We start from the raw sequence: 17,054 nt of genomic DNA, 5'->3' as shown, positions 1-17,054 counted from the left end.
GATTTAATACATTTCCTTGGGCTCGGAAGAAACTCCTGCCTGCTGGAGCTGGCTCGGGCGCCCGACAGACAAGGTAAATGGAGAAGGCTTAGGGAGCAGCGGCAGAAAAATCCTTCCTCTGGTGAAGGGGGTGGGGAAAAAGGAAGGAGTTCACGCTTCATTTCGATATCCTGTTTTTGGCCTTTATTTTTCTGTGTTTTCCGCCCTGCACAGTCTATCTGTCCTTTGTGTTTCTCACCCTCTCGCCGAAACGCTGTTTGTTATGAACGTAGTGGCTGGTTTCATGGAGGCTGAGGAAGGAGCCTGGGGAGAGCGAAAGTTTTTAAGCTCCTCGGAGACAGAAGTTTCTTTGTTCGGTCGGAGAAGGTATTGAACTGAAACACTGACTCCGTGACTGCGCTTGCTTCAGCCCCTTCCCTTCCAAAACGCTTGCTAACCCTGCGAGTCTAATTAACTTCTCGGGAAATAAGTAAGTCCTAGAGGAGGTAGTATCTTTTATTTAATGGAAAGATCTTGAGGCTTGGCGATGCCTGTGTCTGCCACTTCTTGTTTGTCTTCCACCTTGTTTTCTGGATTACCAGTTAGCGTCTGGCCGATCTTATTCAAGAGAGCTTTAAATTTTGTTATAAAAATGTGCTCTGGTAGTCCTCTGTAAATGTTGTCGCAGTTTTTCCCCTCGACTGCTGCCGCCACCTCTCTTCCTTCCCTTCCGCCCCATCTCCGTCCTCAAGATGACGAGTTGGACCGCATATTTTTCAGCTTGTATAGGAGAGGTCTGTATTGCATTTTGCTCCTTGCACAACTTTATCTTAAGAACCTCCATTTAAAGAAAAAAAAAAAAGCTAGCTAGTGGTCTGACTTCTTAAAAGTGCAGTTGAACCTCTGAGTTAACGTAGCCTTGTTTGGTTTTGGTTACCACTTTCTCCTTTATCATTTTTGAAAGGCATCCCACTTGAAGCTGTTAGAGGGGAAAAGAAATGCGAAGTTTTGGTGTAAGGTTTTGTACTGCTGGTGCTTGTGAAGTTACACCAGCTAACTAGTTGTATGTAGTGAAAGCGATACTGCTCACCACAGATCCATTTCGCATGCCTCAGAGAGGCAATTATTGGTTAGTTCTTTTGTGAAGGCAAGGAATTTCTCGTATTGCGAATGTTCAAAATGAGCTAGAAGCCGTAGCTCCGTGTGAGCTTATTTAAATTTTTGTTCCTGTTTGTCAAACTCAAAAGCAGTGTGTTGGTCAGAGAGGATGTGTGTGCTTCAGCCCCTCAAGTGTCTGAAATGTGTTGGTGTTTGTGAGGCTTGGACAAAGTAATTTCTGTGCGAAACTTTCAATGCTCCTACATAATGTAATTCTTTAACAGCATCAAGTAATGTAGCATTTGAAGAGAAAGTCAGTAATCCAACTGTCTGATATACTCTGTCTGATATACTGTGAGGGGGAAAAATGTTAACATTTAACTGACCTATAGTGGCTTTTGTGGCTGAAAACAAGTAAATGATTTGGCTTGAAATTTATAGACTTACCTTTCCAGGCAGCAGTAAGGGTTATTCTTGGGCGTCAGAAAGGTCTGAACAAAATAAATGGCAGTGAACTTTGGTTTCCTTATATGGCTGATGCTTGGCAGAGAAGCAATGAAGTCTAAGTAGAGTAATCCTTTTACAAAGAATGATCACTTTCCAAAGCAGTGTTTCAGTCCCAATAATGACTTGAGATTCTGGAGGGGGCGGGGTGGGGGGGATTGGGGGTGGAGTGGGGAATTGTAGCAATGCATGACAAATTTAGTTGTAAACCACTGTGTTCGTAATGGATGCAATTTTGTTTCTTTTCAGACCTTTTGTGTTTCTCATGATGCACTTGATATTTTTCAAAGCCATGTAGAAGAATAGATCCTTGTAGTGGAGCCACAACTTTTTACGCTAGTGTTTTGTCACCATGGTAGCTATGGATAAGGCCTTTTTTAATGATGAAAGTGCAATTCAGTACTGCTTACAGCTAATGATTATATCATAGAATGCCATTCATGTCATTAACATAGTTTAGGAGTTATGAAGGAGTGTATTCTTTCTCGAGATCAACCATCTTGACTAAAAATCACTCTGACATTGATAATCATGTTACGAATAAAATGATTTAAGTGTACACATGGTAGCTTATGTTGCTTGAAGCAATGCTTCCATAGGTATGTGTCGATGGCTTCAGGAAACATTCTTTTGACCTGGCTGTTTCTTGCTCATGAATTAAATTAAGCTCAAGTAAACATCGGTAATTTGAAATAGGTATGCTTGCAAGCAAAGAGCTGGAAGTTACAGCATATGGCAGACTATGGGATGTGATTGTCATTAGGATGATTATGAGATAAGTTAAAATAGAATTGTCTTATTCATAAAGCTGCCCAGTAAAAAATGTTTGGTATAAAAGTAGTGCTCTATAGGGTATCCATTTGCACGTCACATTATGGCAAGAATTGATGAGGGGGCTCTGTGGAGAAAGTATTATTGATTGAAAGTTGCATAGTATATTAAGCTGGTGGTGTAAGAAAACAGTGTTAAGATTTGTCCTCAGTGGAGTTCGTTCAGAGTCTGTAGTCCCAGGCATAAAAGAGGCATGCTTGGAACATCAAAGCTAAGGAGAGGCTTGCACATATGTAACGTGTTATACGTAGCATGTTACCAGTAGGTTCTAGAAATAGAAGGGGATGGGAACAAATTCCTCAACTCAGCTTTCCTGTAGGGGTGCAATGAATCACTGGCTGTCTGCTTTGTTGTTTTGTTTTTGTCCTTCCTGCTCCTGAGCAAAAAGGAAAATCTTCTAGGGAAAATGTTATGTGAAGATCAAATGGTTGATATGACATCTCTTCAGCAGATTCTGCCTATGGAATAACCCGATTTGTGAAAGGAGGGTCTGACACTTACTCCATGTAGAGGAATTATAAATCTAACCTTTTCCAAACGAGTAACTAGTTGAGTTGATGGAAAAGCTACTGTTAAGGATATGAAAATAGTAGACTGTATTCCTGTGTGAGCATGCAAATGTCAATGGTGACAGTTGATACAGGTAGCCAAATGTGAATTATTTGGAAAATGAAGATTTAGAAACGTTGCTATTTTACCTTGTCAACTTTCAAGTAGGTAAAACAATATGTCAGACAACACTTTTCATGTCAAAATGAAAACTCTGAAGGTAACATGTTTATCAGTTTGTGTGGTAAATAGTCTGTAGATAACTCCATTTAGACAGTGCAGTGTTTGTGGTAACCTGTTACATTGCTGGCTTAGTGTCTTTGGAACAACTGTGAAGTCCAGTGCACACTTGAGAGGTATAGGTTATGTCTTCTACACCTTCTAAAAGTTGAACTGATTATTGGGGTTCTGCTTAATGTTTTGAATTCATAGGGAATATCTTTTTGCTACTGTTGTGGGTAACCTGTGAACAGTTCTGTGGGTATTCGCACGGCATACTCTGGTCCAGTTCTGGACAAGAAGTATGTTTTCGGTGGGGTGGGGCCTTGTCAAAACTTGAAATGTGGATTTCCCACAGTCCTTATAGTTCTCTTGGGGAGCAGCTGCAGCGTGCCACTGCAGTTTCCAGCTGTGACGGTGGCATGTGTAGCCCCACTGTATCAGCACAGCTGGCACGCTGTCTCCTGCCGATTAATTGTCAGTAAAAATTACTGGGCCTCAATAATGCTGCCTTCAGTAACAATTAATTGTTAAGGGATTCTATTGAGTTTAAGATTATAAGGGGACAGGTGATATATGAACTTGACTGCTCGAATGACAAGATGGGTGTGGGATTTTTTGCAGATTTTTTTTTGTTGTAAAAAGATTACTTTATTGAAATACAGCCTTCAGTTCTCATTAAGAATATAGTGCTCACGTGAGTAAAACCTTATAAATACTAAGGTTTGGAAGTAAGGACGCTGATTTAGGAGGTATTTATAAATCTTATCATCTGCCTAAGAAAAATTGAAGAAGTGAGTATTGTTATGCTGGCATTGGTAGTATTTTTATTATGAGTAATCATGGGATAATTCTGCTTTTTCTGCTGCTCTGCCTCATTAGTTACCAGTTCTTTTTAAAAGACTTGTTTCTCTGATGCTTACATTTCAATATGGGTATTTGGCTTACTACTATGTTCAGTTTCACCTGTACTTCCCCTGAAGGTGATACAGAGCATGGCGTTTGAACACTACATTGCACCTTCCACCTTTAAAAATACATTGTGACTTTGCATGATTGAGAAATAAAGCTAAACAAACCTCTTGGTCTAAATGAAACCAAACCCCAGTGTACTTGTGTTGGAGAACATCAGCATTGTGACTAGCTTCCCTAGGGTAGTTCAAGTTGAAAAGTAGATTCATTCTTTCTGTATCTGGAACTAATTTGTAGATACTTGATACTAAGTGATCATTATACACACAGGAACAAAAAGTGATGTTTAAGCAGAGTCTGAGAACAATGTGAACGATCTTGGCTGTTCTGGAACTTGTAATAATGTCAGAAGGTAACCAAGCCTCTGGAGCTTCTTGCATTTGAAGGCTCAATCTTGTTAGATAAGATAGTATGTACCCTCCTCTCCTCTTTATCCACTTCAGTAGATAATGAATGGGTTGGCCATACTCTTCAATCCTATTTTTTGGCATGGCCAAGAAAATGTTAGGTATCGAGTCTTGTAGACAACTTGGATTAAGGAAAGCAGAGGAATAATTTGTGCCTTCCTCTGTTCTATATCCATCCAATGATTAGGCGCAGGCTAAACCCTAAAGATTACTTATGATAGTAAGGACAACTTCTGTCCCTGCAAGAGCAAAGCTACCAGAAAGAAGGTAGGTGATTTTAAAATGCACAAGTTTTTTTGTAGTGTCTCAATTTTTAAATACCCAGTATATATTCTTGCATCTTTTGTAAATAGAACTATGGTTTCTCAAACTTTCACGCTTTTGTGTAATTGACTTCTGCAAGCATAAGGCTGTATTATATATGCAAAGTAAGACAACTGCTAAAAGCAAACATTCTTTAAGATTGCTTTATTTAAGTATATTTTGTGAGAATAATAACTGGAAGAAACCATAGATCAGTATCTTCAGAGTGATCAGTTAGGAATTCACTGGGTGCATGGGCTCCCTTTCCAAACAAACAGGTTTTCTAAGCACAGTGAATTTTCCAAGTCTGCATAGTTCAGTGGATACAGTGCTGTGCTTCACGTCTTGTAGACCCCATCATGAAGTTGTCTGGGGTAGAATGAATAGGGATATAGGCATGGTCCAGACAGTGAATTGTCTGACTATTCTGGACTATCACATGCTTCCAGTAGGAGAGATGGCAGCTGTTTGAATAGAATTTCCTTTCTAGGAAAAAACAGGTAGGAAGGAAGTAACTGTTTTAGGAGTGTTGAGTTTTGTGTTCTTGGGAACTTAAATTGGACTTCTGGAGTAGGTGGTTGGGGTATAGTTGTCTTCCTGTGAGCTCCTAGTGCTCAGTGGCTGCTACTTCTGCCAGTTGTCTGGAGCTAACTTTAGGAGTAGAAGAAGCTCTGAAGTAGTTTGAAGTGTTAGTAAAAGTTAAAATACTTGAAATTAAATACTTGCAGTTTAACTCTTACTTTGGAATGAGTGGTATCTCCCTGTGAAGTGGCCAGGGCCTTATTCTCCCTGGTGTGGAAAGCTCCACTGTTAATAACTAAATTAAAAATATTTGAAGTTTTGTTAGCATGTTAAAGGTAGCTGCAGAATGGATGGTCGTGGTGTCTGAAGTACTGTGCTTTGAGGTTCACTGCTGCCTTTGGAGCCTTCTCAGTTTTCAACCTTAGTTGCCATGAGAAGTTCCTGTTGCAGCTGCGTGGGGGGCTTTGTCTTCCCAGACAGTTCTAGAAGAAAGGTTTCATGTTCTTCCTCTGTCCCATAATGTGAGTTCTAAGTTTAGTATAGTTGCAGGAATTACTTCTTCAGACTTCCTTGCCCTCCTTTGTCCTTGGAGTTTTTTGGTACATACCTTCCAAGATTCCTAAGAAGGAGAGAAGAGGGCATAGATGCTTTGAGCTACATCAGTACCTCTGAACAAATGTCTGAAATGCAATGCCAAATGCCTGTCAATGTCAGTCACAGGTTCAGTCATCCAAAATTACTATGGACATCATCTTAAGTGTTTGGATGGTGGAAAGTGTTTCCAGGCTTGTCTGGAAGACTTCTGGTAGGCCACTAAGAAGCTTTTTGAAGGCTGCTGCTTTTCCCCCTGTGTGACTGTAGTCATTCTGGCATTATTTCCTATGAGGGGAGAAATAATAGTTGAGAAGATCAACCCAATTGTCAGCAATTTGATCAAATTACTATAGATCTGTCTTTACTTACAGGTAACCCTGAGGGTAGCATGGAGGTTTATATTTGAAACTGGGTATCAGAGAACTCTTAAAAAATGATACTAATTCAAATCATAGGGGTTTTTTCCTCTGTGGAAATGTTATGCTTAATAATCTGTATGTGCTTATGCATGTTTGGCTGCAGAAGTATTTACAAGGTTGAGGCCTGTATTTTCAGTAAAAGTAAACTGGAAACTATGGCAGCATAGCAGTCTAAATCTTTTGTGACTTAAATACCCTGTAAGTACTCTCTTTCCATGCTCATGCTACAGAGTATAATATGCAGGTGTTGAATTTACTTCATTTCCACTTGGGCTTATGAGGTGTGTGTACCTGAAGGAGGAAATGAATGTGCAGACAGCTGTTGATGCCACTGATACCCTGCGGCGGGTACGTTTGCTTGCCTTGGCAAATTAGTCTGTGGCGACCTGGAATGTCAGCATGGTAGTTAGCTCCTTTTAGGAGAATATGCTCATTTTGGGTTACTTCAGGTCACACAGTCATATGTGATGTTAACCCTGGAGCTGCGGGTCATTTAATTTCTGAGGTGCTTTATGTTTTGGTGATAAAGTTCATCACTGAAGGAAAGAATTCAAAAGTTCACAACTTTCTGATATGTAGCTATCAAGCCTTTATACCATTTATTTCAGTTTTGCTTTAGTAAACAGGGTGACTTATTCTAAGTAATTAATGAATCCTCTCCTCCTGGGCAGATTTACAGGCAGAGGGAATTTAGTGTGGAATGTGAGAAAATAATATTTAGAACAAACCTAGAATTTTACTTTAAGGTCAGTTTTGTTGGTTCACGTATGTGTGTTGGGAAAGTATTAAAAACAAGGTAACAACTAAGCTAAGGCAGAAGAGAAGATGATAGCTAAACCTGCGTGTTTCCATCCTTTCTGGTTATGTGACAGGAAGGGGAAATCAGTTGGAACTCTAAATGTGGCAAGCCATCTGGCTCTGATTCTGATGGATAAGATCAGAAGTGTTGATGTGGGGGAGGGAGAAGCTATCAAACTTTTGCTATTTTACTATACTATTGTTTAACTATAAAATATTTTATTTGTGTCTTCTTTTAGGAGACTTTTTTTTTTTTTTTCTGAACAATGTGTTGTGGAGCAGGAAGCTTTCTCTGGCTATTAGAAAATCCTGTTTGTCCAGTGCATTATTTTTAATCTAGCCATTAATGCTTTGGGTCCAGTACCAGAGATTTTGTCTAAAAAATGACAATATAAACAATACAACTACTAGAAAAGCAAGATAGACTTAAAATAAATTTTAATAGATTCAGATGAGACTAATTTACTCTTCTGCTTGTGTTTATCTGGGTGAGTTCCTATGTTTTTTCAAGGAGCACATATTGTCTTGTTTTCCTGAAGCAAAGCAGAAGAAGTGCTGAGGATCATTGCATTCCTGTGTGCTTTTTGCAGTGCTACTCTTACTAGTGAAAGACAGTGGAACAGGCAAACATTTCTGTGGCATTTTCCTGTGGGAAATGTGTGGGAGCTGTGGGGAGAGGTATTGTCAAGATTTCAAATGTACTGTAGCCTTTCAAGACACCCGTGTTACTGAATTGCTTTTGCAGCAGCAGCCTGTGTTGCCTTAAGGGAAAGACTGTGGCCCTGCCAATGGAACAGATTAAAAGAAAGTGTTATGGGATGGGAGAGAAACACGTCTTTAATACTTTTTTCTCATCCTCTTTCTTGCTTCTCTTCTCCCTCTACATAAACCAACTGATCAAGAACCAACAAATTGTTCCTTAAGCTTCTAAAAATGGTGCTTACTTTCTCTCATCTGTGATGGAGTGAGTCCCTGCCTATTTGCACTGACTCTATATCTTCTCATTTTAGATCCATAGATGACCCATCATTCCATTTGTGTTAAATCCTGACAAGGTTTTAAATGTCAGCTTCAGAGTATAAAATATCTACAGAGGAATAACCTTCACTCAAAATCAGACTATTACTCATTTTCCCCAAACTTGTATTAACTTGTTTTTAATCTTTGAAAAGTCTGAAGGGAAGTATGTACTGGACAATTCAAATTATTTGAAATCACAGTTATGAAATTTTCTGAAATTTCTACATTGTGCTATTCAGTTCCGTTTTCCTATTCTGAGAAAAAGAGGCTGACATGTTAATATAGCAAATCAGCGTGGCACTGTCCCACTTTTTACTTCCAATAGTGTCAAAGTAGTATTGTACCTCTTTTTTTATCTTGCTGGAAAGCACAGGATGTCAGAAGTTAAGTAACACTTTGAGCTGAGTTATTATTAAATCAACTTGGAATTCAGCTTTGAGGCTATAATTTGCACTGTGATGGGAAAGAAGAATTTTAGTCCTACTTAAACCTCCTGTCAGGTGGAAAACTTGTTTTTGACTTTAGGTAGTGAATTATTATCTACGCTGGTAACGGCACTTTAATAAATTCCAAGTAATTCTTATTTTTTTTTATTGTAAGCAGTGAACTATCATTCTTTCCTATCTAAAGAGGTAAAAATATGTTGGAAACCATTCAAGAATAGCCTTCTGTTAATTTTGTTGTAACAGTTGCGGATCTGATCTCCAAAGTGCCTGACGTAGTAAAATAAAAATAACAGCTCTTCTTTTTTCTTTAATCAACATCTGTTGGCTTAGAGGAACAAAAGTGAAGAGAAAATAATTCAGTACAAAAAGTATTAACTTAAAAGCTTCATTACTCTGTTGGGAGTGAAAAGAGATTATAAGTTGGCAAAAATCAAATGCGCGTTGTGAGAGCAAAGCTCAGTAAATAGAGGACAAGAATAATGGTGCTTCGCCACATGGGAGACATGAAGAGTCTTGTAGTTAGAAACACAGTTAATGCAAAGAAGAGTGATTTCTGTGCATCACAATTGTGAGCAGCTAATTGGAATGGATCAGGATTTATGTATCAGTTGTAAAATGAATGTAGGGGAAAAAAAAAGAGGTACAGTTCAGGGATTCCTTTATTTGCCCAGGATGGTAACTTCTAAAACTGCTGAGAATAATGTTGAGCTAATACACGTCATAATTATTGTATGAACTAGAGGGAGAAGATGCTTAGAATCTGGAGAATACTGATATTTTTTTAACTTTTGCTCTTTATAGGAATAGTGGCTACACCTTATCACAGTGAAAAAGGTGTATCACATTAAAATTCTTTGTAAAGTAGCATTGTAAATAAAAGCTTACTGGTTTTAGTACTGCATTTTATACTAAACAAACATAAGAGCAAAACGCAAACTGGCTTGTTGAGGTGGGTAACACGAGTCAGACAGAAGTGTTTTTTAAGGGAGAAGTATTCTAAAGCAAAATGGAAGTCCAGCTCTATCTGCTATTTCTTTAAGTAGTGACTTTCATTAGGGCACTGCGTAGCGTTTTAATTGTCAGGGTGCATCTTTATGAGTGTTTTTTCATAGGATATATTTTTTTTTTGACATTTGACAGTCCCAAAATGGGGAGTGCGTACATATATCTGTGGCACTCCTCTTCTTGAACTCTGGTCTATGGATGTGTTTCTACTTGTGTTCCTGTCACCACAGATTGAATTGTGTAACCTGTCTAGATTTGGTGCAACAGTTCTGGGCAGTTTATCCGTCTTACTAGCTAGAGGGTTTTGAGTGTGGTTCCTTTTCCTCCTGCTGCATACCCAACCTCTGCTTGTTTTGTATCTCAGAGTCTCTTATTGTTTTGGGCCTGCTGTGTTCTTCTGACCTCTGTTTGATCCATCCTAGGTTTAGCTAGGAATTGGGGCAATTACTTTTTTTGGGGGGGTGCACGTAAACCAGAGCATCAGGGACTGTTTTGTTGGAATATATTGACCACACAATTTAGAAAGCAAGATAATTAACCAGGAATCTTCTGATAAGAAATAGGTTGTGGTTTTTTTTTTTTTTCCCTTTCTGCTTTCCTTTTTGCTCAACTGTTATGTGATGCAGATTGCCTGAATTTATCTGCAGGCAATTAGTTGGAAGGTCTGGTTAATAGATGAGAATTTTCTTCTGTATTGAAATACTGCATATTTACAGCAGTGCAGCTTGCTTGTTTAAAAACCTTTGGTATCTGCTGCAGATGGCTGCATAGTCTAAGGAGTGGCTTCCTGGCTGCATTGTACATGAAGTGCCAAACATGATGAGAGCAGTTTTTTGTTCTGGAATGCCAAAATACATTGAATCTGTTCAGGAAGCAACATATGTCAAATGAATAAAAATATCACACTCGAGTGAAACAGAATGTGGTAGTTATGTTTTTCAAAACTGGCTTCTTTTCTCAATTAAGGGGTTAAAAAGGACTTCTTGTATTGATAGTAGTATTAAATACCAACTGCTGACTTAGGCTTCCAGTATTTTCACTACCATTTGTTTCCCCATACCCTATTTTTTCTTTTGGTTAACATATGCTGTAGATGGAAATTGAAACAAGGAGGCTATCAATAGGGGGGCTGTATAGGAAAAAGGGTAATGTGGGGGTGGGTGGTGTTTGTTTTCAGTGTGGGTTTTTTTACCTTTTTTTGGGGGGACGGAGGGGACGGAGGGGGCTGGTAGCTTGTGTGTTTCTTTACATCCCTATGAAAGTTGTATGTAATTGCTTGATACTGCAGGTAGAAGGCCAGGGTTGATGACAATAAAAAGTAAAGGATGTTGCTTCTGCTCAAACTCTAATGACAGGAAGTGGGAACACTTACATATAGCTACAAATATTGTAGGATTTTATTATGATAAAGAAACAAGCCTAGGGCAGAGCATGTTCTGTTGCGTATTACTTCCTTGTTTGCAAAGGAGGTGTTAGTCACTTTGATTCCTCCTAGTTGGAAGGCAATGATAGTAAAAATCGCATTGACAGAAATATACATGCCTCTGTAGAAGTGTAATTCCATCTGATCAGTTTCTAACTAATATTTTGCATAGATTTTTCTTCTCTGAAATTATTTGAAAGCCTTGATTTTTATAGCTCTCTTAAACCCAGAGCAATGAAGTAATACTAAGCAATTTTGCTTGTCCTTTCTGAATGTTTTTGTCTCGTTTGTTTCTTCTCTTCTATCACTATGATTAGACATACAGTTAAAAATTAATTTTAGTGACATAAGGTCCTTAGTGTTGTTCTGTGTTGTGTATGAAGTGATGGATCCCTGAAAGAGGGGAGGGAGTGAGGACAAGTGTTTTCTTTTCCTAGCTGATAATAAAGTAGCTTAACCTGAAGCCTGGCAGTAGCAGAGGCCATAATTATCAGCATTTCTGTGCTTTTTTTTTGCTTTTTTTTTTTTTTTTTTTTTTTTTTTGTGGTACTAAGAGCTCAGATGTGAAGCAGAGTGGAAACTTGATGTGTTCTTGTCTCCTGGACTGAAAGAGGAGATGCTGGTGTCTCTTTTTCTGTTCTAAATTCTACCCTTTCCGCTCCCTGAAATTTTTAGCTGTCCCATAGTAGCGATACCACCAACTAAGGATGTGCTCATCTGCTGAGAGATGAGGCGTGTGGTCCAAAACAACTTCTGTGTTGCTTGTTTGTGTCTAGGTCCACATCATCTGGGTTCTTGTGTGCTTTTGGATTTGTTCCAGCAGTCCGCCTCTCTTCCCTTATTGCAATGTGTGTTAATTTGTCTGGTCTCAACCTTCTTTGGGATAGTTGTGGGAGAATCTCTAGAAAATATGTTCAGGTATACAGGAGCTGTCCTCCTTCTCAGACTTCATTCTTCTGGGAAGCATGGTGTCTGTCTGCATTCTAATCACTGAATTTTGTTTCACAAATGAATAATGGTCCTGTCAGCCAAAGGGAGGCCTGACCCACTCAAGCACGATTCATTCCAGTGTTTCTACTCCTCTCCCAGATATCAGTGGCTACAGCTCTGTTCTGTAGCTACTGAATTGTAGGCAGTACCAGAAATAATACCGCAGAGAAATGTACTATCGGGGCTATATTTTCCTTCTGTCCCTTAGTGTTTCTGAAATGTACTTCCAGTGCACCTTAGCAAGTATCTATGGGTGTCCACCTCCTCCCTCCACTTTAGAGGTATCTGTTATTTCTCTACAGTTTGGCCTGGTTTGCTGACATTTTCAGTGTGGAATATCTAGTTAAAAACTTATTCCTAGTTCAGTCTTTGTCATCATTAGTAACAGGAATTAATTTCCAAATGAACTTGGAAATTCATTCACTCATCTGTGTTCAGGTTGGACTTGCTACTATCATAATTTTAATGCAGTTCCACAAAACCTCATCTTAATACAAGTCTGTCTTTTGCTGTTCGGAACCTGTAAATGGTGGCAAATTGCAGTACACTTGTGACAGTTACAATACGTTGTCTTTTCTCACTATTTGACAAACTTAAACTCTCATTAAAGACTTTGCCATTTCAGGTTTTAATAGACAGGAAGGCTATGGAGTCTGCTAAATTTTTTTCCTTCTTTGGAGTTCATTCCAAATTTTCTGCTAACATCTTTCTGTGCTGTTGATAGCATTGTAGAAACAACTTCTTGGATTTACCCAGTATCTCTTTTGTTACCTCTCCATTATATTGATTTTTTTTTTAAGGTACTTTACAGTGCAATTCTAATCTGTGTGATTTAATTAGACATGACGTATAATTGATGTGACTTAAAAGTATATTGGCTGTTACGCTTTTATGCTTTGTTTCATCCTTTCTTGTGGTTTCTTCCTAAGCGTGTCCCTTCTCATTTGGCTTTCCAAGGCACTGGTAATGTTGACTTGGGAGCAGGCCAAAAGACAGCATCATGGAAGACTTTTTTTTTTTTTTTTTTTTTTTTTTAAGTCTATTTCTTCCAATCAGGATTTACTGTTAGGTGTATTTTTCAGGTGGGTGATGTGTTCTTCAGTAGAAGAATTTGGATGAGAAGCTTGCATGTACTGCAGAAACTGGTTTCATCCATACCAATTATTAGACTTGCTTTCTGTCAAAACACCTAAGGGTTAACAGGAACTGTCTTATATGGACTTCATATGGGAGAAATCCTCTGTAAGATTGGAAGTGGGGTGCATCCTACTGTAAGTAGTGGGCATCACCTACTGTAAAGTGGTAGCTTTTGATGCTATAGGAAGTTTGAGGTGCATCTTGTGAATCTAGATCAGTGGCCCTGTTGTGTATCTTGAGTCTTTTTTTTTTTTTTTTTTTCTTTTTACAAATCTATTCAATATTCAGGCTTTGAATTACAGGTTGATAGTAATTGAGTTTTTTTCTACAATTCTTTTTTTAAACCTTAATATGGCAATTAGCCCCAGCTGAGCAACTGAAATTCTTTATCATGAGCATTCCTTGACAAGGCAACTTCATGTATTGGTCACTTTGGAATTTAAGAGGGTTTTTTTGTTAAAAGAAAGTAAGTGTAAATAAATATTTAACTTACCATTTTGTGGGTGCTGATCCATTTGTATACTTTAATCCTATTCCCTCAAGCCTTTTATGAATGTAAAACATTGCTTTGTAGCCAAGTAATTGACTTCTTTTGCAAAAACATGTGCAGCACTTGCTGAGCAAGGATGTCTTCCAGTTAACGAGACCACATCCTGTAAATATTTCTTTCAGTTCTAAACTCAGAATATAGAACATGAACTGCTGACATAGTCACTGTCTGGACCATAACTATTTACTGACCTAACTTGAGTGCCTTTGCTTCTTCTTGGTTGCCTGGAGATATTTGGTATGGTTAGTATTTTTTAGAATTACTCCTCCCATCCCCTTTCCAAACTTCTTGTCTTCACTGGTTGATTCTTTCAGGAAAAAACCTACCAAAGCCATGAATCCAAGGCAGACTGAATTGTAATATGCGGCCTATAGGAATAAATTTTGCTACTGGAATGTGCTGTTATGAGCATTAAACTCTGCTTGTGTATGGTTTTTTTGATACATATGTTTGATACTAAGAGAAAAATGTCAGTAATAACGATGTTTTCACTTTACTTTTAAAGGAACCTTGATTTAGAAAGCCTGTGACTGAATGTATAGTCTTACATTGTGCTGCATCTCCTCTGACAGTAGGCAGTATGCTCCCTCTTTCCTTCCTGCGTGGGTCCTTTGCTTCATAGGTGAAGACTTGATGTTGGAGGTCAGTGAGTTGATGAGCAAGCTGATGTAATTAGAAAAAGAATCTCCTGATATCTTGCAGGGTTAGGCTTTTTGGGACAGTTACTGACTGGACTTGTGGTATGGTTATGCAATGCCTAGTTTTAAGATTTAATAAAAGGCAGGTGTGAAGGGAAAGCAGGCCTTGCTCTTTCTTTAGAAAAGAAGAGCCTAGTTCGTATTAAGCACGGTGGGAATTACCTTGCCTCTTGAGTTCCAGTTGCTGGTTTGGAATAATCTTTCACTTGATCACAGTAACTGTAAATGTTGTTGTTTTCTTCATCACTGATTTGATCCTCAATAATCCTTCCATAAAAGTCAGAAGTGCAGTTAAAAACTGGAATACTTACCCAGTTTTATGTCTTTTTGGGCAGATTTAAATTGTACCACCCTTATCTTTCCTGCTTTTTTTTTGCCATTTGCAGGTTGACTTTTAGACATTGACAGTAGGCTGGGAATTCCATACCTATCTGTGAAATAGTTTGTAATTGCTGCAGGGGTTGGAAGTAACTAACCACAGTCAGAACTGAAATTGGAAAAGAAGAAGAAGCATTTATTTCTTTTTTTTCCTGAAAGTTTGCTTCTGAGACTCCTATATCTAGTTTCTTTAGTTTCTAGGGATTTCTGGTGGCTTTATATTTTTCACCGTCTGGAGGGATCTCTTGGTTGAATTTATAGGTCAACAGTATTTGAATGTGGTATGCTCTGCTTTCAAGTTAGATCCCAAGGCTAGTATGAATGGAGAACTGACGGGTGATGGACAGTCAGTATGATTGGTAAACAAGTTTATACATTATGAGTTATCACTGGTACAATGATGCAATTAGAAATGTCTGTCACTGATAACGTGGGGTGCCAGTAACTATATTTTACTGTTTCCTCTCCGAAGGGCAATGTAGCACCACCTTAATTCATGGAGGGATTAAAGGTGCAACACAATTAGGAGGTGAGGGATGGAAGAATAAAAGGCATTTAGCTTCATGATTCTAAAATCAGCTGGGAAATTTACTGCCTGGATGTCAGGGTGCTGAGTGACCGTGACGTGGGGCCATGTATGCTGTAACAGTCTCACTTGGCTCTCCTGCACTTACGAAGTGCAGGTGACAAAGCTACTGATCTTTCTCTGCTCTCTCCCAGAAGGGTCAAGCCACGGAGGAGGTGGCATTGATGGCCATGAGGTAGACAGCAGCAGATTATTCCTGTGTCGGTACCAGCTTTTTAAGACTTTCCCATACTGTGCTCATCCCAGCTTCTCAGAAGAGACTAGAGTGGAGTGATGTAGAAAAGCACTAGGGAGTTTTTGTCCCCTCTCTAATAGAAGGGGGAAAAGTATCCTGGTTCCTGTAGTCTCAAGTAAAATTAATTTCTTGAGACCTGAGTTTACATTGCTGTTCCCTGCAATGTATTTCTCGGAGCCACTACATGAGAAACATTTAAGTTGAGTTGAGTGGACTTTTTCCTTCTTCAGTCACACCAGTGTTAGCAGCAATTATTCTGCGAGCAAAGCTTTGCTGGACATTGCCTACTTACTGGAGTAGTAACTTGTCAAATGGATAGTTTTGAAAACATCCTTAGGCAGATAAGGAGCTCTTTCTCATGCCAGTAGTTGCCTTTTGTATGTCCTGCTCTTTAATTTGCAAAATAACTGTGTATCTTCTGGTTGAACGATAACTTAGTTCATGTAGCACATCAGAGGAAACAGTGATTGCTGGAGAAGAATTTATTTTCCTAGTGTGCAAGGGTGGAAACAAAGCTCAACAGAATACATTAAGTCCTAAATTATTTTGAATGTTAGGTTGGAGAAGATAATTGATGTGTTAGTTTTTATTTCAAATTGTGTAGTACAATGATGAACGTATGCAGGGTCTGGAGATAGTGAATTGGTTCCTTAAGGTAGCTTCCAAATGGTGATCTTCTATATACTGGGGAGGAACTCCTGTAATGATACTAAATTCTCTGGGACTGAAATTTAATCTTATGAAACCAAGACTTGGTTTCATAAGATAAAATATGGTGCAGTCTGGTTTGGTTTTCCCTTCTGCCACATGCCAGATTCAAAGTATACTAGGATTTTTATTAAAAATTGCATTCAGAGTCCAATTCAGAATTAAAAAATGAAGTGTCTGTTGACCTTGCAAATGAGCATGAAATAATTATATTTTTTTTTCATGTTTCCTGCATGCGTCTACTTAATTTGTGAGAGTCTATCTGTAATAAGAATCTAGAGCATGGTAAACGGGAATCAACTCTGAACCTGAGGCATGTGTATCTTTTTATTGGCATAACTTCATGTTTGTATTCATTCCTCCCCCTCCAAGTGAGTATTTGATTGAAATACTATGAACTGCATTCACTTTTTCTGTTTTTTCAAGTTACCTTTCTTCTGGGTTTTTCCCATGTAGTAGTTAAAAGAAGTAGACTTCTTTTCGGGTGGTATAGACAGTCTTGTCTCTTTCGGGGAAGAGTCAGAGAGACTTTTGAGAGGTTAAAGTCTGGTGTCGGTGCATCTGTCATGTCTTAAAATTCTGGGCAAACATGGAAGATAACTGTATAGATATTTTTACATTTATTTATTCTGTGTGATTACAATACAAGTTGGACACTGCTCTTTAGGTATATGTGTATATGT

The 17,054-nt window shown here is 38.6% G+C and overlaps 1 protein-coding gene across 1 annotated transcript in view; it reads left to right on the top strand.

The window, feature by feature from the left end:
- The window catches only part of ERBIN (erbb2 interacting protein), a 124,504-nt gene continuing 107,450 nt past the window's right edge, over positions 1-17,054 (top strand). Inside the window, 1 exon segment of the mRNA XM_035902277.1 lies at positions 1-73. The gene's annotated coding sequence lies outside the window, so the exon portion shown is untranslated.

This window comes from Egretta garzetta, unplaced genomic scaffold, assembly GCF_000687185.1.
Source record: "Egretta garzetta isolate BGI_Z169 unplaced genomic scaffold, ASM68718v1 scaffold439, whole genome shotgun sequence".
Taxonomy (NCBI): domain Eukaryota; kingdom Metazoa; phylum Chordata; class Aves; order Pelecaniformes; family Ardeidae; genus Egretta; species Egretta garzetta.
The sequence above is the reverse complement of the archived record's forward strand: the minus strand, read 5'-3'. Positions and strand labels throughout refer to the sequence as shown.